We start from the raw sequence: 13752 nt of genomic DNA, 5'->3' as shown, positions 1-13752 counted from the left end.
TCCTCGACCGTCGGAAATTGAACTAACGAGCACCAATATAATTTTATTGGAAACAATTCATAATGCTTGTAATACTCATTGATTCGGTTCAGCGTATTTTTTTTTAATTTTCTGTCGATGGTGCTTTGCAAAAGTGATATTGCGTTTACTAGTGTAGGAAGAAAAGCAGCAGACTCAGCTGATGACATTTACGGTATTCGATCCAGATCGACATCAACCAAACCTCCATTCTTTTATTACAGATGTTGAACACTACCGAAAAAAAAACTTCATGTAGGACCTTGTTCATCTCATTTGAGTTCTATTATTTTATCAATTCTTTGTTCATGTTTGCATGCTTCAGCTTATCTTTGATAAACAAGAACTCCTAACAAACTACTTCCACACTCTGTATCATTTGCACGACCTAGTAGATGCTTTTTGTAGATTATTATTGTTATCGCATAACATTCTATTTTTCATTATTCTACTAAATTGGAGGATTCGAATTCATAGTGACATTTTGGTTTGTCATATATAACTTTCCAGGGCATTCTACCGCTCAATCTTTTTTAGCTTATGTATTAATCTAACGAATATTGCAAGGTCACAACTATTCACACATTGGCAAAAGTTATTAGAATGCGATTCTTGCAAACTACAAGCATTATTTTTCTGTCCATTCATCCTACCATGCGTCAAAGATTTCATTTGGCTAGCTCTTAGTTGGTTCTTTACAAAAAGAAGCTGTTTTTTCATCAGATCATATTCATAATAAATCATCCCAGAATTCTCGATGCCTTACCAAAGATTCAAGAGTTTATGACTATCTACTCTTTCGTTTGCAGCTTATGAGATCATCGATGATGACAAAGTCATTGTGTCAGTTTCATGATGTCGTTTCCAAACTGAATTCATTTGCAAAGCCATTTCAAACTGACGTTGTTCTAAAAATGCATAAATGTTGTTGGTGGACTTTCATCAAGTTTGGCTGATTCGATCACATATGACCATGTTTTTATCAATATGCTTTCATTTGAGGCTCTCCAAAGCATCTATAGTGGTCTAGAAAACTCAGCTCGTAAGTCTCGTGTTTTCCTTCAACTCCTTTCTTGCAAAACAATCCTCATGTGGCGAAGGCGATATCTTTCAAAATACAGTTATCCGAGCTCGGTACATTTCATCGTCATGTCTTACTCGCAGAGTGCTGTATTACAGCGGGTGGACAACCACCCCTGATCCGCTCCGATCAAGCCGATTCAAAACAGCAATAAACTTTTCCCTGTAAACACCAATACACATCCAACTCACTTCATTCATTCATCTACGCAGTCGGCACTTCAGCAGCGGCTTCCAGAAACTATTACTCCTTATGACAGCGCTGTCATCCACGGCAATATTCCGGATGACGACGACGACGACAACGAAGGCGTGCAATATCGGCAAACACTCTCCGAAGTGGCGGTGGTTGTTGTTGTTTACTGTTTTGCTGGGCTTAGAAAGTTGACAGGTGAGTCGCGCAAACACACACACCAGCGAACAAATGCCCAAAAACCTGCTCTTCTTTCACAAACTCGCACTGGTATGCGTTCGGTTAGATTGGGTTGGAAAAATAACACTACACACCTCATTGAACGAACGGACCCAGGATGGACTGCGATCTTCTTATTCTTTCGACACGGTGTAGCTCACTGGGGTGAAATCAGGTCGTGTTTTCACTTTTTCACCTTCAGAATTCTCAATTCTACACTCATTTCACACGCCTCCGCACTCAGTTTCACTACAACTGCACGAATAATCACAATAACTGCACTTCTGCCCGAGTTTTGTACGTTTTTTTCGGCGACGGACACGACAGCGACGACAAACCTATACGGACGGACGAAAGACGGCCAACGAGCCAAAGCGCTCTATCAGGCAGTCACTTCGGTTCGACATTTGCACCACGAATGAGGCGAGGCGAGAGATTGTAGCACCGTGCAAGCGCCAGGCCATCTAGCTACAGCTACAGTCAGTCTGATCGTCCAAATTGGAATTGAATGAGCTCGCGCACACACCTGTAGGAATGGTGCTTACCAGGTTGCTCAAATCTCTCTTCGGACGAGTTTGCGAATTCTCGAGCGTGTGTTCGTTCGTATTGGTTGAGGGCATTGCACGTGCTGAGGCGAATGGATTCATTCATTAGATGGGTCAATACAAGTCATTCATAAATGAGAGAAATCCGAGATGCATACTTTTAGGCGTGGTTGGAGAAGTTTTGAACCGATTGGAACGGCCATTGACCGGATAGGAACGAACGTAGAAACGCACTGTTTGACTTTTATGTGTACTGAAACAAGTTCTCTTCTGCAATTCAATTATAAACTAGCTTACTCAATGTGGATAGCCACGTATCAACGGTCTTAAGGAGTGTAATACCAATAATCAAGAAACTTTTCTTCTTGGTTTTGAAATTCCAATTTCATTCCTGTATAGATAAGAAAGACGTAGTCCTACGTCAAAACCTTATTTATAAAAAACCGGTGTAATGTTTACAAACTTCACTTTTTATACAACAGACTACAGAGCATCTAAGGGTCGTATTTCAGAACAAAATAATTAGAAATCATGGTGGCATTGTACATTGTACAAGCGGTTGTGATGCCGATCCTCACTTACGGTGATGTAGTTTTCTACCCTACTCTCACGAACTTGCAAAAACAACAACTTCATCGATGTTTCAAGGCTGCAATTCGCTTCGTCTATGTTCTACGGCGCAGGGACTCGACGCAAGCCTTCATGAACACCATCAATGGCTGCGATCTTCAACAATACTATCACCTACGAGTATGCTGCTTTATGAGACTACGATACCATGGACAGCTGCCTGAGTATCTTCAACAGCATATGCAACGAGGACAAATGGAACGAGCTAGAACCTTCGTAACTCCACGGTATTCTTCGATTGCTAGAAAAAGTATACTTGTGAGTGGCATCTCCCAGTGGAATAATCTCTCCTTTGCACTTCGAACGATGCCATCAGCAACAAGCTTCAAGGAAGCTTTGAAGCAGCGTACGAGTATTAATTAAGGAAGCAAACACTCTTTGGGGAACTTCAGCGAAATTTGACGATCCATACCAAATTTTTGAGGTCGCTTATATGAAGTTGGTGAGGAAATTTTGAAAAGGCATTTTTTGCGTAATTTATGGACGCTTCCTGATAGCAAATATTATCATATGGGATTACTTTCACTATAAACACGGTAAAACATGACGAAAAATATGCTTTTATTAACCATTTAACATAGGCTGACAAAATCGGGTCAAAAAGCTGACAAAATCGGGGGCTGACAAAATCTGGTCAGCACTGTATTTTCATTATTTTGTTGAAAGCTTTGTTGTCCAATGTAATCTAATTCTAAAACTGTTTTTCCTTGACTTGAACAAACGTTTGTATAAACAGCAAGTTGTCGTACACAAAAGCTAACAATAAATACAAATACAAACCAAAACAACTTCCTTGAACTGAGCACTGAAGAGTATATTTGTTTTCATGAATATTGAGGCTGGGGGCATAATGCCCATTAGTCTGATGCAAATTTTGAAGTTTTTGCTCCCCTATGTTACAATTTTTCGCGACGTCCAATCAAAATGTGGTCTTCAGCAAAGTTGTAGCCATTTGCGGAACTAGCACATTTTCTTAAGGGGGGTGGGGGTTGTGCTCAAGTCTCTATATTTTCTTCTTTATAAAGTTGAAATGAAATGAATGAATGAATGAAATAAAAAGAAAGCTTGTTTTTCATGTTTATTTCTTCTTTATTTTTCGTGATCAGTTTTGTGCCGCAAATGTTTAAAAATTCGGAAATCATAGTTGTTAAAAATGGTTAAAGGTAAAACAATAGTAAATCAAATGATTTCTTCAAATATCGTCGATTTTGAATACTTTCTTTCAAAAAGTTAACTTGCGATTTTTGGAAGCAACCTGTTCGATGACTTTTTATTTTTCAATCTGCTTCAATAAGTCTGCTTCGATGTGTAAAAGCGAAAGCGATGAGAATCGATCCTGTTCCATGGTAGATCTTAGCCATGTTTCAGTTCTCCGCATTGCCGAAAAACTTCTTTCTGCCGTCGCAGAGCCAACGGGGATAGTGAAAGCAAGTTTCAACCTTTTAGACAAATTGGGCATAAGATTCTCATTCACATTACTGCGGATAAATTCTGCGTCCCATTCAACTTCTGTTTAGATTTTTCTCAGGAAATTTTTGTAATCTTGTGATTCTGCATTCAACTCGTTCATGTCAATCCCAGCTTCTTTTTTGTATGTATCGATAAACAGCCTGCATCCATCTATATCGAGCTTCTGGAAGCGTTCGATGCTCTTAGCTTAGGTCCAAATTGTTGAAACTTTTCTCCATCGCATTTACTACTGCATCAATAGACGTTTCGTAGATATTCGAACGCCAATATTCTTTGTCAGTCATACCTTCATCTGCGACTTCAAAACCTGGTCTTACTGCACAATCCACGATGAAATCCTTCAGTGCTGTATTCCGGATCGCTTTACGATTTTTCGATGCCCTTGGTGCTTTCAGTGATAGATCATGTTCATCAGCAAAACGCTGCATAGCAGCCCAAACATCATTGAACTCAATTCGCTTTTCCTTCAACGTGTCCAATGTTGCAGCTTCGAGTGTAGCGGAGCCTCCAAGCGTAGCGTCTTGCTTTTGAAAATAAGTCGACAGAACATTCATCAGAGATAAAATGAATTCCATGACGAACAAGCAAACCACGAACTCAGGTTTCGAAACAGATGCAAGTATGCCGATAGCTGTTATAGCATCTTTATCATTTCCATGTTAACTTTCTTCCGTAAGAGTTTCGAATATGGCTTTGTAATTATCAATCAAACATCGGCAGTTTATATATCTGCAGTTCCAACTAGTGGTACTCAGACTTCCAACTTCCTTTTGTTTTACACCCAATAATTTCTAAACTTGAACATACATACTTGGTTTGGCTGCTTGGTTTGTTAAAATGGATGTACATGTACATGTACTCAGCCTTCGGAAAATGTTCTTTGATTTTCATTTGGACCCCATTGTGCTTTCCCTGCATTACAGAAGCGCCATCGTATGATTGTGCAACGAGCAACAAATCATAAATGTTAAGGCTTTTGAATACGTTTATAATCTCCGCTGCAAGACTAGATGCATCTCGGGCTTCGGAACAGTTGATAAATTTGATGAACCTTTCTCTTGGTTGATCATCCTCTACATAGCGAATTACTATTGACATTTGCTCTTCCTTAAGGTGACACGGGAGACCGTGTTGTTTTCCCTATCTTTGGTCTTACTCTAACAATTATCATCAAAACTTTGTGAAAGCAAATCTCGAGTTTTAGTGAACCGATGAAGCTGAAAATGTATTGGGTTTGCACTATATATATAGAATCATAGTGATACATTTTTCGCATCGATATTTAGAGTGGTTCTTGGGATTTGCTTTTTCAAATGGATAGGGTGATTATGATGACGTCCCGTGCGGCCTTAAAACATCGTGCTTCAGCAACAATTACCGAAAACATGCCAGCACTTCGAATTCGCTTGCTAATTTCGTTCGTCATTACAGTTGCAACGGATGAAATCATTTCATTCTGGAGTTTTGGGCTAGTATAGTTGATTTTTCGGTTGAAATGTTTTTGGAAAAAGCTATCATGGTTGCTAAACAATTCACAAAGCTACAAATAATTTTCCTTGTTCGATGGCTCGTGCCCTTCCCTGTGCCCACGAAATGGTAAACCTTGTCGACCCAAGAAAAGTACAATGTCAAACAATTTCGTGAGGTATGCCGTTGTACCTTCTTCTTGGAGCTGGTGTTGTACAAATACTTGATCCGCTACAGAGCTTGATTTGATTTTAAAGGCCACGTGTTTCTCAGTACATTTTCTGTGCTAACCAGATTCTTCATGAGATGAGAGTGCTTCACTAAGCTTCTTCCACTTATTAAAACTGGATGTGATAAATTTTTCTCGTTGCTCGCAAATAGTCAATCACAGTCAACAGAAAATATTCTGCATGGGTCAAAATACAGCGTCTCTACTTACGCTGTATACCAACCACTGATGCGAGGAGAAATATTTCGATGAAAATCCGGGGAGCTGCCTCCCAACGTGAGTTTTCGGATAGACTTCCAGTTTTGGCTGACTTGGACCAGTTTGCAGTGTTCCTAAATCAATGTCCTTAGCTGTGGATTCCGCAGTGTTTGCGCAACAGTCTTACTCGAGCCTGCAGGACTGTCCCGAAAAAATGAACTTGTGGATGAAAATAAGTACCGAGATTCGGCGTTAAAATTTACCGAGCTCTCAGCTGTTGGGTTCTCGGCGAAAAATTTTACTGAGGTCGGTGAAATAATTTAAGTGTGTTGTGATGCCGATCCTCACTTACGGTGATGTAGTTTTCTACCCTGAACTCACGAACCTGCAAAAACAACAACTTCATCGATGTATCAAGGCTGCAATTCGCTTCGTCTATGGTCTACGGCGCAGGGACTCGACGCAAGCCTTCATGAATACCATCACTGGCTGCGATCTTCAACAATACTATCACCTACGAGTATGCTGCTTTATGAGACTACGATACCATGAACTTGTGGCCGCTTGCGTCGATTATGAGCAAGAGGGAATATGCTCCTCCGAATGCTTCAAACCAAGCGGGCTTAAAAAACTGACGGATATCCTTTGCGACCTTCTTCATCTCTATACTCTATAAAACAGATATATTATATATGTTATTCAGTAATTTTCCCATGAAATAAGTCAAGTTACCTGTCCCAGACAAAATCAGACAAAAGTCAGAACAATCTCCACTTGAAAACTTTTAGAAATTAATTTGACCTGTAAGCCGTTTGCACTACAGATACGATTTGTTTAGCGCAAATAAATAAACGTCAAAACAAAACACTCTTATTCATTTATGTACATATAAGCCATTTTATGAGACGTTTCGAATCATATGGTTTCCGTTTGTTTACCAGCTTTGAAAGTTTCTGGCGGGCCGATTTATTTACGTTTCTTCTAGCGCTACATTTGGAAGGAGCATATTCAATAATGGCGCTGGTGGCAATGCAACAAAGTTTTGAATGTTCGCATGTAAAATTTAAATCAGTAGGCAGGGAAGATATTTTTCATCTACGTTACCTGTAATACATGTAAACCGGGTAGAAACATGCGCTGAAAGAGACGGGGAAGTCATCGGCAACAAAAATGTGACCAGCGCCATTCAGATATCATGCTAGTTTTTTGAACAACAACAATGAGCGGCCCGCCAGAAAACGTCATTCGAACGTCTCGTAAAATGGCTTATTCAAAACCAACACGGAAAAAATATCCGGTTGTGAATTAACACATTCTTATTTTTTCATGCACCTATTCATAACAAACTTGCATAATCAAAGGTATCAATATGTAAGTTTTTTCATCCATCTAAAATTCAATACGAGCCAATATTGACTAATTATTTTTTTAACTTTTCTCGATACATATCCCAAGTAACCAGTAAGCACGATAATGTGGCACGGTAACAGCATTATATGCGCATATAGGGTAATCATTTGATGCATGTCAGTTTTATATACGCATATAATGCTATTATAATGCCAGAAAAGGCGAAATAGCGTGCCATTATAGTGCCAAGATATAACCGTGCTTCTCTGCACCACTAATGCTGATATAAGACCACGTGTGAAACGTCAGTTGTTTTCGCCAGGTTTTTAGGGCGAATATTTTGAGCTTTCGCGTACGCAGCCAGAGAGCTTTCGCGTATGCGGCCAAGCAGCTGGTACACGAGGTAAATAAATGAATGAATGAAAACGGAAACCTCTAATAGTATGCAAAAAATGTAATAAAATGATGGATACGGAGAAGTACTATTCGTATCAGACATATTCGTTTTGGTAGTTGTCAGGACTTGCAATTGCCACATTTTGATCCTCGTTTTATGATGATGAAATTCCTCATTTTGCGTCTCGAACCTGCGACACCCGTATTGTTGAGTTGTTGTCCTGCTCCTTTGCTCCTACGGCCACATAAGATGAATAGTATTGGAAAGAAAAGTGACCAATTTAAACCATCACTTTTCCCCGTCATAAAACCTGCAATTGTAGTAGTGAGAAGATTTATGTTTGACTCCCTCTTACCACTATATGCAAACACAAAGCACGTGGTATATCTGTCAGAACACTGGATGGCATTTAAACATGCCCTGTATTCGAATATAAAGCCAATATAGTGCTTATTTAATGCCTGTATGCACCAGGCTTAGAAGCATTAATGGTGCTATAATAGGGTTTCTATGCAGCGAAAGTGCTGTTATAAGGTGTGTAAGCATTTGTGGTGCTATTATAATGCATGTACGCATCTATGATGCTGATTAAGGGCTTATTATTAGTGCTTATGGTTACTTGGGATATTTGGACTGAAAATTTGAAACTCTAGGGGGGCTTGAATGATTCTAGGGGGGCTAAGCTGCCGTTTTACGTATAATTGTCCCATGTCACTTTTTGTGCATTTTGACTTTTTGTCATCAAACAGTTTATTTTTACGTTTAGTTTTAGAAAACACTTACCAAAAATTAACTTTGTTCGGAAAATCAATGAAAAGCAAGCCAAGTCAAATTGTCCCATTGTTGAATTTCCACGCATAACTGTCCCACTACTGTATTTCTACGCATAACTGTCACACTATACAATTCGCTACGCTAATATTGAAAAAAGTATTCAATTGTGAGTTTTGAATTAGCTGGTGTTTGTGAAAATCGTTTTGAACATCTACTTACGTTGGTTTTACATCCCATGTGGAACACAACCCGTGTTATGTGTTTATCGGGATGCATTCGTCATTCATACGAGTCTGACGTCTAATTTGATTGAAATTTTCAATTTAATGATATTATTTCCCATCCGTTTTTCAATAAATTTCAGTTGAATTTTCAGGGTTAATCACATTTTTTTGAACCGCCGTCATCGATTAGAAATTCACCATAATTTTGGATTCATCACGAGGAGTACTGATTTAATCCCACTTGAAGAACCAGTAATTACTTTAATTTCGAGTCCATGGCTTGCGACAAATCAACTTCATGATTTAGCAAACCAAGTCCAAACAAAAATAGTTTGACCATTTTTGGATGACTTGGCCATATGCTGGGTTGGTCCGAATACCGGTTCACTGGTGGAAGTGGCCATTGTATTGGCGAATCTGAAACCTGGCTTGCGACATATCAATTTTCATGAATTTGCAAATTAGGTCTACAGGTGGTTCAAATGTGTTTGAATGACTTAGTCACATGTCGGATTGTTCTGAATTCCCGGTTTCCTGGAGGAAATGGACTCTAGGCTGTCAGTTCTGAAACCTAGCTGGCAACATCAAACTTCATAAATTCACAAATCAAGGCTAAAAAAGGGTATCGTAAAACGGGGTAACTTTGATAATGCGGGTAACTTTGATAGTGCGAGACCCCCAACATACTGAACGAAATAACGAAGTTTCTGTCAATTAGTTAAGAAAAACGAATACAAAAGTAAAGAGTATTAATATGATACTTCATGCCAAAGCTATTTTCGTTGGAATCAACTGCATTTGAGGATTTTTATGCAAATATTAAAAATTTACAAGATTTTAGCATTTGTGCAACGCTTACAAACAATCTGTTCTACGACCACTATTTGATGAAGTCATAATGAGTTCGTCACTTACCCATGATAGCCTAGTTATAGTAGAACATGAATTCGGTCTCAAATCTCTTAGCGAAAACCATTTTTACAAACTGGGACCATTTTTGCAATCTAAGTCAGAAATTTCCATATAGCGTTAAACGCCTAGAGGTATGCAACGCCCTATAAATGTTCCGTAATTCCTTCAATCTTGTTCGATTTACACTCCATTATCAAAGTTACCACAAAACAGAAAACCGACTTTCGTTTGTATGAAAAATTATATATCCATTCAGAATAAATCTTTTGGCAATCTATCAAGTGCAACCGATAGCTAGGATGTCAGTACTTGTTTTAAAAATATAAATGGTAATTCTTTGAAACAGCATGCATAAATATTGAAGGTTTCTTCGAAAAAACTATCAAAGTTACCCCGTTTTACGGTAATTCAAAGGTTCCTGGATGACTTGATAACATGCCAGGTTGTTTTGGATACCCTGTTCCCCAGAAGAAGTAGCCATTATATTGGCGGTCTTGAGACCTATCTTGCGACATATCAAACTTGATGAAGTCAAGAACAAGTCAAAGTCAACTCAAAAGAAGAATAGGATGACTTGGCCACATACTTAGTTATTCCACATAGTTGGCTCTTCGGTGCAAGTTGCAAATATGTTGGTGGTTCTAAAACTTAATTTGCGATGTATTATATGTATTGCAAACAAAGTCCAAAAAAATGACAAATCGTGTGAAGATTTGTGTCGTATTCTGTGTCGTAATTTAAAAGACAATTTACACCGTCTTCAGCCATAGACTGCACAGACTGAACTTACTAACATTAGACAACGGACACACACGGAACGACCAATGGACCAGTGAAGAATTTTTCGTTCGACGAAAAGTTTTCTCCGACTGGGGCGGGAATCGAACCCACACTCCGTAGCACAATACGCCTAAACGACTGACGCCGCTAACCGCACGGCTACGAAGCCCACAACTTGTATCTTGTGTCGTAATTTTGAGTTAAATATTTACTCGGCAGAATAACCTTGAATTCGCAGATGAGTTTCTGTAAGCCTGCAGCTGGAAGAGTCGATTTAGGAATTTATTACATTTTATTAACTCTCTTACTTACTCATCCACTCTTTCTTTCACTAACTCATACATTTTCTCACTATCACACATATAGAAAACTTTGTTTTCCATCACAAACTAAATCGTTTATTTTTCTCTTCCCCACACGTGGCTCCGTTTGGCACATGTCACTTGAGCCTTCATTAGGTGCCTTAACATAGTCTTGAGGATATACGTCCTCTACATTCGGTACAATCAATACGTAAGAACGGTCATCCACAGCAGTATGCTTAGCACATAATTGGTTACTACTCTCAGTGGGACTGTTATGCGTAGAAATTCACCAAAAAAACCGTATTTCTAGGCATAACAGTCCCACTTTGAATTTCGTAGCCAAATTTACTTTATTCCCAGAATACAAACTCTTGACTCTAATAAACACGCTATTCTTTATACTATTGTGAAGATTTCAATTCAATTTACCACACACCTGGTCAATATGAGGCCTAAATGTGTTAAAATCTTTAAACGCGTTTTTCTCGATTGCATATTTTGAAACATGGGACAATTATGCGTATAACGGCAGTAAGCCTTAGACTCCCCGTATTAACGCCAATTGTTGTAGCTGGAAGGATTGCACATGAGAAGAGTGTGTTCACTTTTCCATAGATTATTATGACGAAGAGATAGCGGGCTGAACACAAAATGTTGGCGTTTTCCATAGTAATCTCCATATAAACTTCAAATGGCGTGTGCACAGTCAGATTACTTCCGAATCACTTCAAACTTTGGGAGGATGCAATTTACCAGAATAAAAATCGTTTGTTGATCCCCACAATTTTAAAATTTGTATCACTATAATGCCCATGTTAAGGAAGAAAGTGATTTTAGTTGTTGAATTCTCTATCAGACTACAGTTTAAAAGAGCATATAATAATGCTCTTTTAAACTGTAGTCTAATAGACATACATGTTTTCTATCAAATAATAAAAACAGCCATCCATTTTTTCTTCTTTCTTAATTTTGAACAAATGCGTGCTAATCTGCATTTTAATTATTATGCGGGGTAAAACGCGCCACCTTAGCGTTCTGAAAACATAGGAGAACTGAGTGTAGAATGCGCCGTTGGGGTAGAACGAACGATGTGCTTTGGAACGCTGTTTTCACCTGAGATAATAGAAAATGTATTTTAATGCTTCTTCAGTACCTACATCGGAGAGTATGCGAGTACTTCCTATGAAGTTTAGAGGTTTACAGTTCGACGTACCGAGTTTCCAATCGCTAGTCCAATTCCGTCGCTGTGGTCTTTGCCGATTGTTCTGGTCCGTATGTTCTCGTTGACTTTCCTGTGCTGGTGTATTTTTACGGTTGGCTTTTAGGGCCTGACACCAACCCCCTGGATTTCCGGAGGACCATTCCCCCTAAATGTTCGGAGGGCCATAGTGCGCAGTTTAGCTTAGAGTTCTTCTCTGGCACTCGGACGATGATCAGCCGCCCCTGACATGGCGAACAGACGCTTTTGTGGAGTGCAGACGCTCCAGGTTTGAAGAAGCAAAAGCAAACCCGCCCTTCCCTGTCAGCATACGACCAGAGTTCCCACCGGGGATGGTTACACGATCTTCTATAATGTTGCACGTAACCCGGCCAGTACCACGAGGAGGTAGAGATAGGAGTTGCTGGGCAAAAGGCTAAGGACCTCACAATCGGGTCTATTTTATTCCTGTAGGTACGCGATGTACCAATGGTGCGTCATGCCCAGTCATTTAACGTGCCATGTAGTGTGTAATAAAGTAAGAATCAGTGTTAATTGTTTAAAATATCAAACGCGTTGCTTATCTGTGCTAGAGAAAATACTTACCACTATCCAGAACACCTATATACTTACGGACTTCCGGAAACCTAAACCTACCTGGAACCCAAATTCAGACGATCAACGGAATCTCTGGTGGAATACTTGGTAAGGGCCATAACAGTATTCTTCAACTAATAGTATACTTGTTGGACATGTGAACAGCACTTATTTGTTTTGGAATATTTGAACTATTAGAGGGAAACAGATTGACATGAGCATATTCATCAACTTAGCAGAAAAAACACCAGGTTTGCCTGGTGTTTACTCGGATAATTTAGCGTATGAACCAGATTGCTATGACAGTGGCATGGTGTTTACGTCAACTTATCCATATAATCGTTCTTCGAAATCACTGATTGGACGGATAAAATTATGTATACTTTTGTAGATGACAAAAGTAAGAAATCAATCAAAAACTTTCGCTGTCATCTTTTGAAATTCAATCGTTAGCAAATGCGCAGATTTTGACCAAAATTGCTGAAAGGTTCAAGAATCCAAATCAGCCTAAAATATTGAACGCATAAATACTGGTCTCGGAAAAAATGAGAAACATAGAAATGATCACCAAAAATTCATTTTAAATCGAATACTTCTCAAATTTTCAGGAATCAAATAACTGTATATTAGCTATGGCATAATTTATTTATTGATTTTCCTCCCCCAAGCTGAATGCTCGTACTTTTCTCTTAATACTCGAAGGTCTTCGTCTCCATATTTTATTCTTTCGAAAGAAAAAAAAAATCTCCAGAAAATATGATTAAAATCTTAACGACTGATTTTATTTCTTGTTTACAAATATGCTACAAGTTGATAAAAAAATATTTTTAATTACAGTAACCCCACGCAGTTGAATCACCCACAATTTATGAATCAGCTGATTTAAGAAGACAAACGTATTATCAAACTTATCACAAAACATCACAGAATCATTTTTACTGATAAGCAACACATAGTGTTCAGCCATTTCAAGCCTTTTTATCTCAGTTAAAAAGCTCTTGATTGTGGTATGAACCAACAATATTACTAAATTATTTTTGTAGCTATTTGGGCTGTATTTTTTGTCAACTTTGTAAGCCGTGTGGCTATTGACGCTTAGCTTGAAACGACGTTTGAAAGTTTGTTTCAAAGATTTTTTGTGTGAGATCAAGCCCCAGACAACTTTT

At 38.8% G+C, this 13752-nt stretch overlaps 1 protein-coding gene across 4 annotated transcripts in view; it reads right to left on the bottom strand.

The window, feature by feature from the left end:
- LOC5571684 (protein melted) overlaps window positions 1-1972 on the bottom strand; it is a 43187-nt gene extending 41215 nt beyond the window's left edge. For 2 of the 4 annotated variants that reach the window (XM_021840784.1, XM_021840787.1), the window contains exon 1: window positions 1291-1972. The gene's annotated coding sequence lies outside the window, so the exon portion shown is untranslated. Of the gene's footprint in view, window positions 1-784; window positions 1255-1290 lie in introns of those variants that run through there. The other 2 variants (XM_021840785.1, XM_021840786.1) reach the window with 2 other exon arrangements.
- Window positions 1973-13752: the final 11780 nt, after the last annotated feature.

The sequence above is a fragment of the Aedes aegypti genome, chromosome 2 (genome assembly GCF_002204515.2).
Source record: "Aedes aegypti strain LVP_AGWG chromosome 2, AaegL5.0 Primary Assembly, whole genome shotgun sequence".
In the NCBI taxonomy this organism is placed as follows: Eukaryota; Metazoa; Arthropoda; class Insecta; order Diptera; family Culicidae; genus Aedes; species Aedes aegypti.
Note: the sequence above shows the minus strand (reverse complement) of the source record. Positions and strands in the feature narration are given on the sequence as shown.